The sequence below is a fragment of the Euprymna scolopes genome, chromosome 7, assembly GCF_053919585.1.
Source record: "Euprymna scolopes isolate OS-2025 chromosome 7, ASM5391958v1, whole genome shotgun sequence".
Lineage (NCBI taxonomy): Eukaryota > Metazoa > Mollusca > Cephalopoda > Sepiida > Sepiolidae > Euprymna > Euprymna scolopes.
The window spans coordinates 95,409,598-95,430,092 of NC_136488.1; positions in this window are offsets into that span (position 1 = coordinate 95,409,598).

Genomic DNA, 20,495 nt, shown 5'->3' on the forward strand with positions numbered 1-20,495 from the left:
AGAGATTGGAATTCTAAGGAGGCTTATGTGATTTACAATGAGTATCATTAAAAGTGGAGAATTCTGAAAATTTTTGAGAAATTTGTTGTTCCTTCAATTCAGGGAAAACCATCTGTTGTTGTCAGTGAATGATCACTGATAATTTATGTGAGAAAATAATAATAATAATAATAATAATAATAATAATAATAATAATAATAATGATGATGATGATAGAACTTCAAGGAGCACGGAACCTGAAGAAAAATAATATCATAACAATATTTGTAGGAGCACTAGAAACAGTCCCAAAAATCTCAAAAAGAAAGACTGGGAAAATTGGAATTAAGAGAAAGACTGAAACTATACAATGGACAACAATGATGAAAACCGGTGAAATCTTAAGAAAAACCCTCGAATGCAGAAACCAACCTATATAAACTGCAAACACTAACCAGCTACATGAATGCTATAACAGAAGTAAAACAAAAACATGGAAGGAGCACTACATGATCCAAAGCAACTGAAACTGCAAGAAATGTGATAAACTAAGCTCTCTCTCATTTCAAAATAAGTGTCAACCTTGACTGATACTACACAAAATAGCCCTGAAGGATTCAGGATTGAAGAAGGCGAACACTAACCAGTCCTCCACAGGAAAAGTATTGGAAATTTGGAAAGGCTTCTTGCCACCTAAATCCTAGTGAAGACCATTGGTTGTTACCAGCAAGAAATCAATATTAAGTGGCTGTTGTAATAACGCAAAGTCATTTACAAAGATTATCAAAAGAGATGGAGATTACTGGAAATTTGGGAAGACTTGTTGTCACCTAAACTCTAGAAAATACCACCGATTATTATCAGTGAGTAATCTCTGATGATGACCTGTGTCATCATCAATTCTAAGTAGGTACAAATAATAATAATAATAATAATAATAATAATAATAATAATAATAATAATAATAATAAGATGAAGAAGAAGAATACCATGTGAACTCTAAAGAATGGAAAGTGCAGAAAATCTCATAAAGTAATGTCACACAAAATGGTCAAAGAGGACGCTAGAAAGGCTTAGAAGAAAGAGAGCACAATACTAACCAGATCTTTACTGGAATGGCATAGCAAGTATTGAGACTTCAGAGAGGTTTATTGCCACTCAAATTCTCTAGAAGGCAGCGGGAAATCAATAGTAAGCAGCTGTTGCGATAATGCAAAATCATTTACAATGATTGACGAAAGAGGTAGAAAGTGCTGGAAATCTTCAGAAACTTGTCATTCAGATTCCAGGAAATGCTACTAATTATTGTTAGTTAACAATCATTGATACTGACTGGCGTGAAAATTCTTAGTGAACTACTACTACTACTACTACTACTACTACTACTAATAATAATAATAATAATAATAATAATAAACTGTTTGCAAAAACAAAGACAGAACTAGAGACGCTAATAAACGCAACCCGAATTGTCAGTCGGGATATCCAAATGGAATTCGGTATGCAAAAGTGTGCACTGCTGATCATGAGGAGGGGAAAACTGAAAGCAATAGAAGGTATGGTACTACTCAACTGAACAGAAATGATGCGCTAGGTGAACTTGATAGCTACAAATACTTGGGAGTTCTGGAAGCAGACACCATCAAAGCAACAGAAATGAAAGAGAAAATTGGAAAGGAGTACCTCAGAAGAACAAGAAAACTCCTTGAAATTAAACTATATAGTAGAAACCTAATTAAAGGAATAAATACGTGGGTAATGTCATTACTGACTTTGGACCGTTTATAAGTTGGACCCAAAAAGAACTGAGGAATCTTGACTAGAAGATCAAGGAACTCATAGCAATGCACTACACCCAAAGGATGATACTAATTGACTCGATGTGAAAAGGAAAGACAAAGGAAGAGGGCTGGTTTCTATAGAAGACTATGTAAATAACACACAAAAAAATTAGAAAAATGCATAATGCAGAACACCGAAAGAATAATTACCACAGCAAGAGCCACTGAAGAAACAAACAAGATAGAAAAAGAAGAGACAAGGAATAAAACAAGGAAAGAAAGATGGGAAGAGAAACGGCTTCATGGACAATTCATAAGGATTGCAAAACATGAGACTTAAGAAAACACTTGAAAATGGCTGCAAAAAGGAAACCCAAACAGGGAAACTAAATCACTAATAACAACCGCACAAGATAACACAATTAGAACCAACCATATAAAAGCAAGGATCGACAAGACACAAGAAAACAGCAAATGCAGACTCTGTGGCAAAGAGTCAAAACAATAAACCACTAATAATAAGTAATTGCAGCAAACTAGCCCAAAAAGAATATAAAAATAGACACGATTACGTGGGGAAGGCAATACACTGGGAATTATGCAGCCAGTTGCATCTTGAACACTCAGACAAATGGTACAAGCACAAGCCGGCAGCAGTATTAGAAAATGAAAGCTACAAGATCCTATGGGACATGAATATACATACGGATAAACCCATCCAAGCAAAAAGACTGGATGTCATAATAGTTAATAAGAAGGAAAAGTCTTGCCAGATTGTAGATTTTGCCGTTCCAGCAGACCACAGAGTGAAGATCAAGGAGACAGAGAAGTGGAACAAATACACAAAACTGGCCAAAGAACTCAAAGGGATCTCGAAAATGGACGTCAAAATAACACCACTAATAGTAGGAGCGCTAGAGAACAATACTGAAAAACATTGAAAAAAGAATGGGAGAGATTGGAATCAGAGGGATGGCTGAAAAGATACAACATATAACAATAATGAAAAGGGCTGAAACATTAAGGAAAACCCTTGAATGCAAAGACTAACACACGTGAACTACAGACACAAACTGAACACATAGAAACGGCTACAGATGTAAAAGGAGCATTACAGGGAATCATGAAAACTGAAACGGTATTGTAAGGTACTCCCATGCGCCCCTGCGTTCCACCCCACCTTTTTATGTGTGTGTATGGCACCATAAACTGGCACTACACCAAATAAGTGAGGAGGCTCAAGGAGGATGGAAAACCGAGGAGAGAAAGCACCAGCCAGACCTCCACTGGATGAGTGCAAAGAGACCTTGGAGAGGCTTATTGCCACCCAAATTCCAATGAAGACATATGGTCGCTGTCAATGAGAAATCAAAGGTGAGTGGCTGTTGAGATAATGCAAATTATTTTGTAAAGATTATCGAAAGAGGTAGAGAGGACTGGAAATCTGGGAAGACTTGTTATCACTCAGACTCCAGAGAACACCACAAGTTGTTCTCGAAGAGAAATTTTTGGTGATGGCCTATGTGACTGCTCTTAGTGAGTAAATAATAATAAATACTTATAAATTTGAAAAATATCAGAAATACTTTCACAAAATTGACAGCATTATGTGAGCATTCTCGTCCCTACCAAGGCTTTCCTACAGAAGAGATGTTGCTAGTTTTTCTCTATTGTAGCATCATGTTTATGGTAGGTACTCGACTGAACTCCAATTCATGTAAGGCATTCATTATAAAAACTCGTCTAACTGCAACCACAGCAAAGAACACCCCCTTTCTCTCTTTCTCTCTCTCTTCTCTCTCTTTCTTTCTTTCTCTCTGTACCAAACCAAATGAAACTTCCATGAAGAAAGTTTTTTTTCTAAAACATTCCATCTATGCAACAAAGTACCATAAGTTTTCTTCCCAACCGACTACAACATGGACGTCTACAAGTCTGATCTTAACAAAAAGTTGCTGAGCCATCTTCTTGGATAATCAATATCTCTTAAGCAATCTTCTGCCCTCTTCCCTTATTGTTTGCCTTCTTTTTGTGAAGGCCCTCATCGTTTGACTAATGATCTATTTAACCCTTATCCTCAAGTGGCCCTCAGGACTTAATAAGCGGTGAACCATTAGTTAATATATATTTATATATATATATATAAGTGAACTTGTGTGTCTGTCAGTGTGAGGAATGATCTCTATCAAACTATTGTCAATCTTTGGTCTACAAACTTGGAACTTGATATATAAGGGATTTGGACTCATGGAATAAATTCGACTTGTTTTTAGTCAGTGAAAATAGCTGTTAAGGGGTCAAAATTGCAACTTGGAAAGCGTAAGTTTACTAAACATGTTATTTTTACGTATGCACAAATATATATTTATATCTTTAACAACATTACTTTTTAAGCTTTTATGTCTATGGACTTAGATCAGGCAGTAAGGAATAAGGCTGGAAAACAACATGTTTTGGTTTCGATTCTATCTGATGGCACCCAAGTCACATATTGTTTTTACTTTTGAAATCACTACTATATATTAGGTACAATATAATAATCAATAGAGTTTTGCCTCTATAATAATAAATATGAAATCTGCATAAATGAAAATCTTATATTTAAGCATATTTTACGACTGGGCAACGCCAGGCAGCCTGCTATTATATATATATATATATATATATATATATATATATATATATATATATATACTAGCATTTCAGCCAGCGTTGCCCGGATGTTTGGATGCGTATGTTGAGCAAAAAAAAAAAAAAAGTGGTAGTAGGAAGGCAGGCCCGAACCCGTACCGCAAAGGAGAAAAAGAACGGGGTAAAACCTAACGTTTATGCTGTTACGACCACCGCCAAACCGGAAGCGACATTTAAAAAAAATTAAGGCTAGACAATCTAAAGGAGAGGATAACTTTCAAAAGTATCGGCGAAAAAAGTGACCCCCCCCCCCCGTAGAAAAGTGCCTAGTTTAAGGGGAAGATATTAATGTTTTTAGCCAATTTTTCGATATTTGTCGTATGAAAGGTCGAACTTTAAAACGATACTGATCTTGGTAAAATCCGTCACCTCTATTGAAAGTTTAAGGCAAACATGCAAACAGACATATATACATACATTTATACATTGGTAACTAAAAATTTTCGACCCAAACTGATGAAAAAGCTTGCCCTATCTCTGAATACCTTTTATGTAAAATTTCAAATATTTAGACCAGAAATTGTCTGAGTAATTTGGAAGAGACCGCAGAGGTCAATTTTTTAAAACTTTGACCCCTATTATGACCCCTTAAAATTTATTGTTTTGGGTTCAAATCAAGTTATTATGTTAGAGTCCATGTCCAAGGAACCTATATCTAAAATTTCAAGTGCATAGACCCAAAATTGTCGGAGGAGTTAGGTAGAGTTCTCAAAGGTCAAATCGTTGAACTTTGACCCCTTAATCGCCAAATTTCTGGCCAAAATCCGATCACATCGATTTTCCCCAAATCTCAGTACCCTGTATATCAAATTTCGAGTCTGTAGACTAAAAATTGATAGAGTTATTGTGTAGGGAAATGTACACAGACACACAGACACGTTCATTTATATATATATATATATATATATATATATATATATATATATATATATATATAAACTAGCAAAAGTACCCGTCGTTGACTGGGTTCAAAAACAGCCTACAGATTTATGAAAGTTTGATAGGTTATGAAAAGGAAGGGTTGTAAAGAGATAGCTTCGAATTTGGGGGTATCAAAACCAAAGCAAAATATGATGAAAGTAAAAATAAAATAGATAAACCCCATAATTTATTATACCATATCTGTTCACACTGAAACACTTATCACAATATTCTGTGGATCTATATTATAAAACCTTGTTAAACTTTATGACATATTTCCATTTTATGGAGGTCAGGCACGAACGAACACCCCATAATTTTATTATACCATATTTTTTTTAACTGAAACATTATTATCAAAGTATACTTACACAGATAGATATGAAAAGTCTTTATTAAAGTTTGTGCCTATTTCCATTCTATGGAGGCCAGGCGCGAACGCAGACCCCACAATTTTATTATACTATCCCTATTTAAGTCAAAAAATACTTATCAAAGTAATGTTATGTACATCTATATCAAAAACACTTGTAAACGTTTTTTTTTAATTTTTTAATTTTTTATTTGTGGACCAGGCGTGAACGCAGACCCCACAATTTTAATGAACCATCATTATGCCAGACCAAACATACCCATTCCTGTGTCTCGATACATCTTCTATCATTATATGTGATCAGTTTTCTATAATAGTCAACCATATAGGAGCCTATTCGTGACCAGACACACACACAGACGTTCAGCTTTATATTATAGATAGATATATATATGCCAACTGGTCTCTATTTCTGCTAAAGCAGAATAACAAGAATGATAAAATATTACATTAACTAGCAGACGAACAACAGATTATCCATCAGAGATAATCTTCAGATCTCATAATCTCTGCTGCTTCCCCCTCCCCCTCCCCCCCACACACACTTCTGCGAGGATTTATACTTATATACAGCGAAAGTATTTATTTTGTATTTTCTTTGCACCGAAAACAAATCTGCAAGCTGGCTGATCTGAGTGTTAATTATGTATGGTTCTTTGAATTGGTTATTCTGAGTTTCTGATTAGACGTGAGCAAAAGAGAATTGGCCTGTTTGTTGTTTTGTTGTTTTGGCACCGGGACGAGGATAAGGCGAGTTCAGCGGAAGTGTGCTGATGATGGTTTAGTGTACTCAACTGTAAATATGTTGTGAAAGAAAGGATTCAGTTCAGATAAGGCAAGACCGGCTATTATCTTCAAAGCGTTACAAAAGTGATAAGGTTTAGGACCGAGATAAAGGAAATAGGTATACTACTACTACTACTACTACTACTACTACTACTACTACTACTACTACTTCTATCATCATCATTATCACCCACCTAAAGTCCAACCCTTCCTTACCATAGAAGGAGTGGTAGTAGCTACCTAGCTAACAAGATTTGGGTGAAAATTCAGAAGGAGTCAGCATCAGGATCCGTCGTCCTCTGGTCGTCTCTGTCTCTGCATGTGGAAAACAGAGACGTGTCAGGCACTAAACTATAAATCAATGAAGTGAAAGTGACAACGTGGCTTCTGCAGTAAACCTTCGCATCTAACCGTTGAGCCTTGCTGTTCTTGGTGTCAGGTGTAAACATCTGCAATTTTAACAGATAGCTGCAACTAACGAGGGAGGCTTCATTCAGACTGGACACTCCTGAAGCATGATCTTCATGAGCTAACTCACCTAAAGTAAAATCATCATCATCATCATCATCATCATCATCATCGTGGCTTTCCACGGCTAAGTCACCTTGCTACTTCAACTGATTTGCATGTAGATGCATTAGAAAAATCCAAACACTCTACTCCAGTCTTTCAATGTGACTAAACCAACGAAATGTCCTATTCTTTACACATCTCTCTATACTATCCTGATCTAATTTTTCTCGGCACTCATCAATTCTAAGCATGTCTTTAAGACTCGTATTACACATCCATTGGATATCATCACCATTATATTTGGATTGAGATTTGTTTTACATGCTAGCATGTGTTGGTCAAATTTCAAAAACTGACTTCTAAACTAACCTATCTCTGATCAGGTCTTTATTAATCTTTCTCAAGTTCATCCTTAAATCCCCTGTCCTGCACACACCCCGCATTACTGTCCAGATTTAATTCTTCTACAACTGGAAACAATAATACATTTCTGCATTTTTCAGATGAGGACTGGTTATTTGTATTATTTAGATTCATCAGACTACTGTTCTCATCATGAGTGTCATTTTCGCAACGTTTCAGTCAATGTAACCTCCGACCTTCTTCAAGTATATCATGTTGAACTTGTGAATGTTTCTGTCAAACTCAGGAATGTGGACGGAAATTTGGACGAAATTTCAAAAGGAACCCTTTATTTACTTTACAGTTTAAGACTCCCAAAATTCGTACTAGAACCGTCCACAAGGACCCGTCGTGCAATGATTAGAGTACTTGGAAAAATCGATTGTAAAAAATGATATTCTCCTGAAGGTTGAAGGTTCAATTTTCAGTGTGGGCAACTGAAAAATACAACTGCGAATTACTAAGGATCTCTGACAGAACAAGGCCATGCTACCTCCATAAAGTGCAATTGCAAGTTTAATAACCACACAAGAAGAATGGCCTAGTTGGTTCTTTGATGATAGGTCGCATTTGAAATGAGTGCTTCTGTTTAGAACAAAATTTAATCATGACAGTTAACATTTGCATTTTTAACTTTAATCTATAAAACTTATAAATTTAATCTATAAAACTCACTATGTCTGTCTGTCTGTCTGTCTTCATATTTTCAAACTCTATCTCTTCCAAAACTATAAATCGCAGAGCAGCGCTAGGGGCCTCAAATGATTGGATTTTTTTATATGCCTTTCTTTTATCGGTCCTTAGCTGGTTAAAATAGTTTTTAAGGGTCCAAAAAGAGGTAAAAATTGAAAAAAAAAATCCTTATACATTTTGTACATTCATCTTAGTTTATTTTTAATCAGTTCATATGCGTGTCACGTTGGTACAATGGCGACATCACCAGCTTTGAATGCTACAGCTTTGCTTTCGGTTTTGATTCTAGCTGAAGGCACCCAATTTTTTTTTTTTTTAATCACGGCTCTATAATAATATATACAAAATCTGGATAAATAAAAATATCATATTTAAGCCTATTTTACGACCGGGTAAAGCCCCCCCCCCCCGCTAGTCTACTATATAAGCCTTTTTGTGAATTTAAAAAAAATTATAATATATATATATAAAGTTATAAAATTGTATATAAATATTAAGAGGAATCTATATAGGTAGACTTACACATCAAAATTAACACATCCTGTCATGGCTCCAAAATGATTTTTTTAGAACCTCAATGAGATATGTTAACGTCAAAACATGGATCGATTTGAATCATCCTAATGTTTATATAATTCTATTCATATCATAAAAGCTTTATTTATGTATTGAGCACTTTTTACAAATATTGGATCATATTATCAATACACTTGAACTTGAAAGTTGGTTTTTAATGGGAAAATCAAGCTCCCCCAAAATGGGTACTCTAGATTGGAACAAATAAACATTGTTCCAGTCTAGAAGGACTTCTACTTCACTTTCCGAGGACAAAATAGTTAAAATGTAACATGAGAAAAAAGGCTACACTTTGTTCCTAGCCAGAAATATAACATGCTATTAGTATTGGCTCACAAGGAGCTTTCACACAGGTCATCAGAGATCTCTCCTTGACAATGACCTGTGGTGTTCTCTGAAAGCTGAGTGACAACAAGCCTCCCCAGGTTTCCAGTTCTCTCTGCCTCTTTCGGTAAAATTTGCAAATGAATTTGCATTATAACAGCAGCTTACCATTGGCCTCCACTGAAATTTGAGTGGCAATAAGCCTCCTCAAGGTCCCAGTTCTCTTTATGCTTGTCCAGCAGAGGCCTGATCAGTGCTCTCTTCTCGGTCTTTCCATTCTTCTTGACCCTTCTCGGCTATTTGGTATCAGTCTTGGGGAGGGGGGCGGTGATGGGACAATGGGAGGGGATGGGGGAGGGGATAGTGAGCTTAGAGAGATGCAGCGTTAATATTCTTGGTTCCATTATTATTATTATTATTTATAAATACATGAGTGTTCTGCACGAGTTGTCTCCCTTGATAATAGCTGTAGATAGTTTGTCAGTCAATAGCATTAATGGATGATTGAACAACTATACAATTTGGCTGTTTTGACTAAATGTGTATTTTAATGAGATGCATTGTTATGCAGACGTTTATACCGAAATTAACTGAATCCATAGTGGATTGGGAAGATTGAATTGGATATTACATTTAACAGTTCAGATAAGCATTTGTATTCAGTTTGTTAATCGGTCAAATGCGTAATTATTTGTGTAAATGTTATTATATAAATGTAATAGAAGATTCTACTCACACTAGTGGCAGCACCTCTTTTTAGCTTGTAAGGTGACAGGATTGTGGGAGGAAAAAGCTCACTACATCAGGTGGCTTCATGCTTTGTCTCAAGCGATTGCCATAAAAAAAGACACAAGGTTGAATATAGAAAACTCATCACTGCATTAAAAGTTTCAATCCTCACTGCATAAAACATCCTGAACTATAGCACAATATCTGCATATTTGATAGACAATTGAGATGTTACAGTGCATTTCAAAATGCATATCCCAGAGACAACTTGAATGCTTACTAGACACTATCCTCGAATGTTTAAGGTCTCTCTGTATAAGGGTTTGTCAGGGCAACCTGGCATGAGGATACTTTTCACTAAATATTCAAAATAACATAGTATCCGCAGCACAAATAAGATCTCCTTGCTATGGCTAATCAACACTGGCTTTTATGAGGAATGATGGTTCTCCAAGTGATGTTACTTCAGTAGCAACACGAAGCTGGATACTCCACAAGACTAGAGGAATTCTTGCCCTGGAAAAAGACTCAGAGACCACAAGAAAGAGATACAATAACATATAATTGGGGAGAAAAAAATTATGTTCTCAACTTCTTTACTAACTCAGTGTTTGAGAGGGAAAGGAGAACTTCACTGGAATATTCGAATATCTGTGTATCTCATATAGAGATCAAGTGTTAGGAAAGGGCCCCTTGATTCCTGAGAACTTCAATTAAAATAAAATGAAACAAACCAACTGACAAGAGACCTCGCACTTATGTTTAGTTCTCCTACCCAAACCACTCACGCAGCACAATAGCTTGACATATTTGCTTCTATCTGAGAGGCAGTTAAATCACTGAGATTCTGTGGATTTATTTTCGACAACCTCATAACTCTTGTTTCATTTATCATATTATTTAGTCCTCACTTTCCGTGAGCGATGTTTTAACAAAGGAGGAAGAATTGCTGTTTTCTGGGTCGGAACTCATCCACCTAACACTTATCGTTTGCTAATATTTGATCTTGAAGTGGAATTTTTTTTAGCTCCTTACATCAAGTGCCTTGTCTGGAGCGATTTCTATAAAAGAAAAAAAAAATCCCAGACAAAATTAAAACATGTATTATTTAAATTATTCTCACAACGTTTTGGCCGATGTTACCCCCAACCTTCTTCAGATTCATCTTGTTGGACTCTGGAATTTTTATATCAAACTTGGGAATCCGTACAGACTTTTAAATGGAACCCCTTATTTAATCGATGGAGATAACTTGTTCTCGTTTCGTCAGCCATAATCTGTTAGAAGTAATTCGTAATTGTATTCTTAGTATTGAATTTTCAACCTCAAGAAGACTATCATTTGGAACCGATTGTGCTTAGCACTTTTATCTGTTGTGCTATGCTTCTGATAGACAATTGAGATGTTACAGTGCATTTCAAAATGCATATGCATTAATGCAAGTTAGATTGTGGATTACATGCAAGTTAGATTGTGGATTACATGTAGATTCTCGAGTTTGACAAGGTGCATTTGAAGAAAATCACTAATTATATCGATGAAACGTGAGAATGGCATCTTAGATGAGAACAGTAGTTTGAATAATCCAAATTATCAATCCTCTTATCATTTGGATTCATTGGACTACTGTTCTCATCTTGAGCCTCATTTTCACAATGTTTCGGCCGATATAACCTCCAACCTTCTTCAGGTGTATCTTGTCGAACTCAGGAATGTTTTGAGTTCGACAGAAACATTCCCGAGTTCGACAAGATACACCTGAGGAAGGTCGGAGGTTAAATCGACCGAAACGTTGTGAAAATCACACTCAAGATGAGAACAGTAGTCCGATGAATCCAAATAATACGAATAACCAATCCTCATTTCAAAAATTCAGAAACGTCTCATCAATCGTCATCTCAAAAAATTCTGAAACATGATATAAATGATCTTATAGACCATTGTATTTGTGTTACATAGGAGTGTTATTTCTTTAGAAGAGATGTCGTATATATTGTTGTTGTTGTTGTTTGCATTAGAGTGTTCATGTTGTTGAGTGTCCATATGTGGTGTGCAAATAGATATATTTAACACAGAGACAGGGACATTTTAATAGTGAGCCGGAACATGTAACTCATAATGAGAGGAAGATATTTAGATATATAGATAGATAGACCGAGATATAGTTTGACATTTATACTGTTTGACAGTTCTCTGAATGGGAGTGTTTCTATAACATTGACACATATTTCTTTATCTATTTTTGAGATGATGATTTTCACAAAGTTCTTATAATATGAATTGACAATACCTTTTCTGTTGAATAACATAACACGAAGACGCAGATACAAAAGATGGTGATGTTGTTTATTCCATTACGACCGGTCAATGGCTTTGCATTAAGGAATTCAAGTCTTTACATGATTCTTGCTTCTTCTAACCTCCGCTTCCAAGGTTCCATGTCAGCTCTGTCTCTGACTCCTCTCTTCTCCCCTGACTGACTGACTGAGTCCGACCGACTGAGTTTTTTGACTGACTGATCAAAGCTCTCTATATTGAGACCCATGACGTCATTGCATGACCAACACGCGCATATTAGACACATGGCATGACATGCCTCTGTGTTTAAGCATGCCGAGAACATGTAATACACAATGAGAGGAGAATTTTGATATATTGATAGCTAGACCGAGAGATAGTGCGTTTGATATTTATACGTTTGACAGTTCTGTGAATGTTTCTATAACACTGACACATATTTCTTTACCTATTTTTGAGATGATGATTTTCACAAAGTTCTCATAATATAAATTGGCAATACCTTTTCTGTTGAATAACATAACACGAAGACGCAGATACAAAATTATGAAGTTGCTTGTTTATTCCATTTCGACCGGTCAATGGCTTTGCATCAAGGAATTCAAGTCTTTACATGATTCTTTCTTCTCCCCTTCGCTTCCCAGGGTTCGATGTCAGTCTGTCTCTGACTCACTCTTCTCACTTGTCCTCTGACTGACTGACTCTTTGACTGCCTCTGACTGACTGACTTATCTAACTAAATTCAAAACTCCTGACGTCATAGCATGACCAACACGTGCATATTAGACACATGGCATGACATGCCTCTGTGTTTAAGCATGCATTGTTACTCACATGTTTCAACTCAGATTTCTCTAACCTACTTTACAAATATTTTTAATATTTTCTATTGTTCTGATCTAGATTCTTTATTTTAATTTCATTTCATTATATTCCTTTCTCTATAAACAGATATTTTTTCAATAACATTCTTATTTCAATAGCATTATGTATTCTGTATTTATTTTAACTTATGATCGGAATTCTCAATTCCAAATCTAGCTTCACAAGTTCGAATCCTCGACTATCCTATCTCATATTTACTCACTTACAAGAACAGGCGGCTGTTCCATAACATTTGTTTTTATTCGAAAATCTAAATATAGGCATTCTCTCTCCAAAATGTTATCCATGGAATAGTTAATAAAATTCACAATCCTTTCTGCAATATGTAGGATAAATAAATTTCATATTTTTTCAGATTAAATAAATCCGAAAAAATCTGAAGAGTAGTTGCAATTGTCTTTTATGATATTTATGCCATCTTGGATTTTTTTTTTATCATAAAACACAATTGCAACTACTCTTTGGATTTTTTCAGATTTATGTAATGGTACCCAAATTCTATTTTCTTTTCTTTTTAAAGTTAATGAGTTCTTATTCTTCTGATGAGTCAGGGCGGAAAATATTCAGAAATTGACATAATAATTATATGATTCTTTCTATGCTACGATACAGATTCTGTCAAAAACTGAACAGTTCAACATGCTGAAAGAAATAAATGGTAAGATGAACAACATCTTGGAATTTGGAATGTAAACTTTCATCATATATATATATATATATATATATATATATATATATATATATATATATAACGAGGATGGATAGAAGAAGAGAATAAATTTAATGCTATAAGAGGATACTTATCGGGATAATATAAATCTCAACAAATTTCAATGGAGCTTATATAGAAGACAATAGGAGTAGAAAATGAATTCACAAACACTATAGAATGGAAAATATAGAATGAGTCATTTATTTACATACATTTTGACATTATTGACATACATTTATTTGGAGGATAAAGGGGACTTTTTATACGAAGGTATTTCGAAGCCTAATGCTTCTCATCAGAAGAGTAGAGAAGGTGCTAGGCAACATGATGGGGATGTGACGTCTAGTGAGGGAATCATCAGGAACGAAATAAATAAATAAAAGTATTGATGTTGTTAGGGGAACTATATTGAATTCTAAGATAAAGGAAGAGTGTACTATATAAAGTGTAGCGTAAAAAGGAGTGTAGGGTTTCTATAAATAATGTAAGTAGTTTATGTATTTAAGATTCAGGGGGAGATATAGGATAGTTGGGTTGTGGTTCTATTTTATCTGTATGTAAGATGTATAGTGTCTATGCACAGGATTTACGCTAAAGGTTTTTATTGACAGCGGTAACCGAGACAACAACAGCACTTAGAGACGATGTTTGTTTTCAGTCATAATATTATGATGAAGAATTAAAGCGATGGTGTATATACTAAGCAGGATTAATCAAAGTTACTTATGATGGGAATATGGTTGTATCGTGATGTGATGAGATTAATGCAAGTTAGATTGTGGATTACATGGGGAGTGTACTAGGGTTGACAACTTTTTGTAAGGGGTGTACTCACTTTTGTTGCCAGGGATTTAGCTTTTAATGGCTATATTTTGATTTATTTTGAGGGGGAAATAAATTAACTCTGTTATATATGCTGCAAACAGACTACTTTTTATTGTGTCAAAAAATCATTTCTTCAGTGTTATCCCATGAAAAGATATACTTAAATATTTGGATAAATGTGAGGGGTGTATTCACTTTTGTGATACACTGTATGTAGTGAAACAAATGCAAGAGATATAAACACAATTGCATTTAAATGGGCGGTTAGAATTTTAAAAAGATCTCCCGGTTGGAATAGCAGGTGAATATCTAGCATTCAGCAGAATGTCTTATCCTTATAACAAAATGATAAGAAAATTGAAAAAAAAAAATGGTTTATGCACATATAGGCAGTTAGAAACAGTGAAAAATAGAAACAAAGTTGTTGAAGTAAATTAGATTTAGTTGTTGGTGTCAAGTCTAAATGGCTGTCAAGTCTAAATGGTATATTGCGTACTTATCTACATATTAATTCAGGGAAGTTTTTTTTTTTATGGCGACAACAAGACGCCCTACCATTACAGGTACCGTCTGCTTCTTTTAGTACCTAATGTGGTTCTGCTTCTGGCGTTTCTTTGTAAGTTCACGCTTTGATCTTTGCCGTGTTTCCTTCTTTCAGTAACCATCTTGAAAAATGGAGTTTGAAAGTCTATCAAGGAAATGTTTTCACTCTAATTTCAATGAGACCGTTAAATATAAATTTCACTTAATTAAAAGAAAATAATCGACGTTGCCTCAGTCAGAAATAATGCAGTTCACAGTTCACTGAACCTTTCCTTTCCGTTCTCTTCCTTCTCCTCCTCTTCGTTCTGCTCTTCACAACATCAAGTTCAGAAAATGAATCTTCAATTCCAAATGCAGTTCTTTCTTTTATTGACTTAAATCCGACATGTTCAAACCAACTTGTTTTGCTTAACTACATATCTGGACTCGCTGTGACGGATGTTAAAATAAAAGACACCACAAGATCGTCTCTGCTAAGCCGATATTCATAATCAATGGGACAGTGTTGGAATCTTAACTCACAACTTCTGATTTAAACCTTTTTTGAATTTTCAAATTGTACGCCAGACAAAGACGAGCCCTTTTATTAGGGGATGAAGCAAGTCGAGGCCACCTTCATTGTTTGATTCAGATTTAGAATAATCACGTCCACCACACATCTAAACCAAAGACAGATAACCAGTAATGAAGATCGATTAGTCTTTAGAAAGGTAAGATTTTACAAGTGCAGGATAAGTATACCTGAAAAATTAGTTTATATTTAAAATAAATATTTAATTATTTATAATAATAATAATAATAATAATAATAATAATAATAATAATTCTGATTTCGTTTATGAACGTCTCTCTGGAAAGGGATGGGATTCATTGCCAGAGAATTTCCCTTAATCCCGGCTTCAAACCAGGAGCAAGGGTTTTCCTAAGGATGTTGGTGGTACTTATAATTGCAGAGGTTTGAAGGCCGCCTAAAACATCGGGGATTTGTAGTTTTTTAAATTGTCCTTCCAGACGACTTGATCCTACTCCTAGTATACCAACTACGACCGGGATTATTTGTGTTTTAAACCCGTGTATACGCCTTATCTCCAAGGCCAATGGAGCATAATTGCTCCACTTCTCATTCTCCTTCTCTCTCACATTCCTGTCCAAGGGTACTGAGAAGTCTACAATCTGCCAGTTTTTTGAGACCTTGTCAATGACGACCAAATCCGGACGATTGTGTTCCAATTGCTTGGTTGCGATGATACCTTTGTCCCACCATACCTCTACCTGATCATCCTCACTTGTTCTCACTTCATCAGGCACCTCCTCAAACCATTTTCCAGCACACTTCACCCCAACTCTCTTACACACCTCCCAATATATCCGGAGTCCCATGCGATCGTGTCTTTTGCGGTACTCTCTCTGGACCAGTCCACTATACCCTGCTGCAAGGTGTGCAATTGACTCTGTGGTCTTACCACAAATCCGGCATTCTGCAGCAACTTCCTCTCCTAGAACCACTTTTTGAACATTCCGTGCATTTTCTTCCTAGCCAGTTCCTCTACCCTTTCTCTATCCATCCGTTTCACATAATCAGCCTTGGTCTCACATACCTCCACTTCATTGGCTACAACCTTAAGTATCCACTCCTCACTTCTAACCACATGCTCCTTCAACGACATCTCCTCAGTTCTAACACAATCTTTTACACTTTTCAATCCTCTCCCACCATCTTTCCTCTTTTGATGCAGCCTTGCTACACTACTTCGAATGTGAAATATACCAAACATTGCTAAAACTTTTCTTGTTTTGATATCCATGGCATGCAAATCTTTGTCAGACCATTCTAAAATTCCCACACTCTATCTCAAAACACTGACTGCTCATGCATTTACTGCTTTCATTAGGTTTCCTCCATACAGTTTCGACTTGGCAATTAGTTTCACTTTTCTAAGATACTCCTTCCTGACTTTTTCCTTCATTACTCTGTTCACGATGCCTACACCCTCCAGCACTCCTAAATACTTATATCCTGTATCTTCTATTTCTTTCATGATTTCTCCATTTGGCAGCACTATTCCATTCGAATGAACCTTTATTCCTCTTTTCATCACCAGCACCGCACATTTACTAATTCCAAACTCCATCCCAATGTCTTCTGAGTATGTCCCCACAAGTTGTACCAGTCTCTCCATTTCCTTTTCATTTCTATCGAATATTTTCAAATCATCCATAAACAGTAGATGGTTGAGGTGTCTGTCATCAGATCCAAAGTTATACCCCAGTTTTTCTCTCTTCAAGAGGATGCTCAGTGGCATCATTTTCATTACAAAAAGAAGTGGTGATAACGAATCTCCTTGAAATATCCCGCGTTTAATGCCAATCTGCCCCATCTCCTCTCTGTTTGCTGTCAGCACCGTTTTACATTGAACCATACTTGTCTCCAAAAGCCCTACCACATTCTCAGCAACTTTCATCATCAATAGTGTTTCACGTGCCCATGAATGAGGAACCATGTCATAAGACTTTCTGTAATCCATCCATGCTACGCTCAGATTCCTCTTCTTCTTCTTCGCATCCTGCATTATTGCTTTATCAATTAGTAGTTGCTCTTTAGTACCTCTCGAGCCTTTCCGGCACCCCTTTTGTTCGTCAGGAAAAACACCATTATTCTCTAAATGTTCATAAATTTTCTCTGCAAATATTCGAGTCAACAATTTCCACATCAATGGCAGACATGTAATTGGTCTATAATTATTGGCATCTGTTCCTTTTGCAGGATATTTCCTAATCAGTGTTGTTCTTCCCTTCACAAGCCAATTAGGGACATCTCCCGACTCTACAACCCTTTGCAGAGCAGCAGCTATAGGTGGATAAAGGCATGGAAACTGTTTAAACCAGAAGCCCATCACTCCATCTGAACCAGGTGCCTTCCAGTTTGTCATCCTTTGTATGCCAGCCTTAACGTTATCGATGGTTATCTCAACGTTCTTCATCTGCTGCATTTCTGATAGCCTTCCTCTGACCTCTCCCAACCAGCTAGCCTTCTCATTATATCGCCCTTCGACAGACCAAATCCCACTCCAGAACTTCCTTGCATCTTTTGCATTTGGAGTGTTGTATTTCCCGCCTGTTTACAACCATTTAATTCTTTATACAACTGAGACTGATTGTTCCGGAAAAGGTTGTTCTGCCGAAATGCAACACTTTTTCCAACGAAATTCCTAATTTTCATACCACCTGTGTGGACCTTCTCTTTCAACATTGTTAGAACGTTCATCGTTCCTTTTTCTAGCAATCTATACCTCCTTCCAAGCTTGTCCTTGGCTTTCTGTCCTAGTTTAACTCCTTTTCTTATTTCTTCGATTCTACCAATGTCTTTCCGCCACTGTTTAATACTTTCTTCAAGCCGCCTCTGCCAGTGTGGCCTTCTATCCTTCATTTCTCCCTTTTTCTATTGTAATAAGCCAAGACGATTTGCAATAATGTATGACGCTGCATACAGAAACTTGTTAAGTTCCGTAATCGATATGTTCTTTCTTATGATATGTTGTGAATTACTCCTTGAATTATTTTTACCTCGTTTTTCACCTTCCGCCTATCACTACTCTTCATACTTGGAATCTCTATGATATCGTCTCTAAGAAGAACCTCTCTTAACTTCTGAAGTACTTCTTTTTCTACAGAAGTCAAAGTTCGAACTTCATCACCACTTCTCCATACATATGCTCCTTTCACTGACTCCATTGTCTCAGAGTCAATGATTTCATCTGCCTTAGATCCTTCAAACTCTTTCTCACTACTTCCCCTAACCATAGGATTCCATACCTCCTCAGTTGTCCGTCTCCCATCATTGCTTACATTTCCCTTCTGCACTTCCACTCTCTCAGTTCTTTCATCAGAGCTAGTTTCATCAATTTTATTTTCATTATTCATTTCATTCCTAACCATCCATTCAATCTCTTCTCTTGCAATCACTGAAAGTAGGTTGTTATTTCTAATTTGTTTTAACTGGGATATCAAACTCGCAACACTTCTAGGTCCTCCTCCTCTCGATTCCCATTCTTCCTTCATTTTTCGGATATATCCACCACATTTGGTACTTTCACTTCTTATAAAGCATTCCGACAGGACTCTTCTTTCCTCATCCGTCCATGTTTTTTTTTTTACATTTCCTGTTCCAACTCCCTCCGTGTCTTGGGACCCTCTCTGGCAATTCTCACCCCCCCTATATCCAGCCAAATCTTCAGAATTTTGAACAGTTGTATGATGACGACAGGACCCACCCTGTTGACCAGTGGGACACCTACCTGACGTGAGTCCATCACAAGATGTTCTATCGTTATTTTCAATATTTTGATTTGACATTCTCCCATAAATGGGGTTAATGAATTTAAGGTTACACCACCACCGATAGTTTTATCGAGACATTATCTAGACTATTCCCATTACCACCACCAACAACAATAGAAATAAAATCTACAATGATAATGGCAACACTAATATTGGTAGCAATAATATTAACAGCAAAAACAACAATAGCAATGACAGCAAAAAACAACACCTACCATTACAGCGACAGTAATAATAAAAACATACCACCACTACTACTACCACCACCACCACTACTACTAGTAGTAATAATATTAGTGATAATAGTAATAACCAATAAAGTAATTTTTTTAAATAATAATAATAATAATAATAATAATAATAATAAAGATAATAATGATAATGATAATGATAATAATAAAAAAAATAATAATAATAAGTAGAAGAACAATGACAATAATAATAATAACTGTTGTGGTGGCAACCACTTATTTGCATATGCGAATAACATAACACTATAAATGGCAAGCCTAGGTAGGCCTTGGTGTGTCTTACTCAAACGCCACCAGAAGTGACGCCAAAGAGCGTACATGTCCTCCCACCAAGACTCTCTGACTCGACACCGTCATTTGTACATATTGTAAATATACCTTTTCTTTAATACACTTATTATTGCGTTATCTTGTTGTTTGCGTCTTCATTGTATTTCCTTACTAATTATTGTTCAACCTTGCAACCACAACAATAACAATAACAACAACAATAATAATAATAATAATAATAATAATAACAATAACAATAATAATAACAATAACAACAATAATAATAATAATAGCAATAACAACAATAATAATAATAACAATAATAATAACAATAATGATAATAACAATAATGATAATAACAATAATGATAATAATAATAATAACAACAATAATAATAATAATATTAACAATAATGATAATAATAACAATAATAATAATAATAATAACAAAAATAATAATGATAATAATAACAATAATAATAATAACAATAACAATAATAATAATAACAATGACAATAATAATAACAATAATAATAACAATAACAACAATAATAATAATAATGATAATGATAATAATAACAATAACAATAATAGCACTAATAATAAC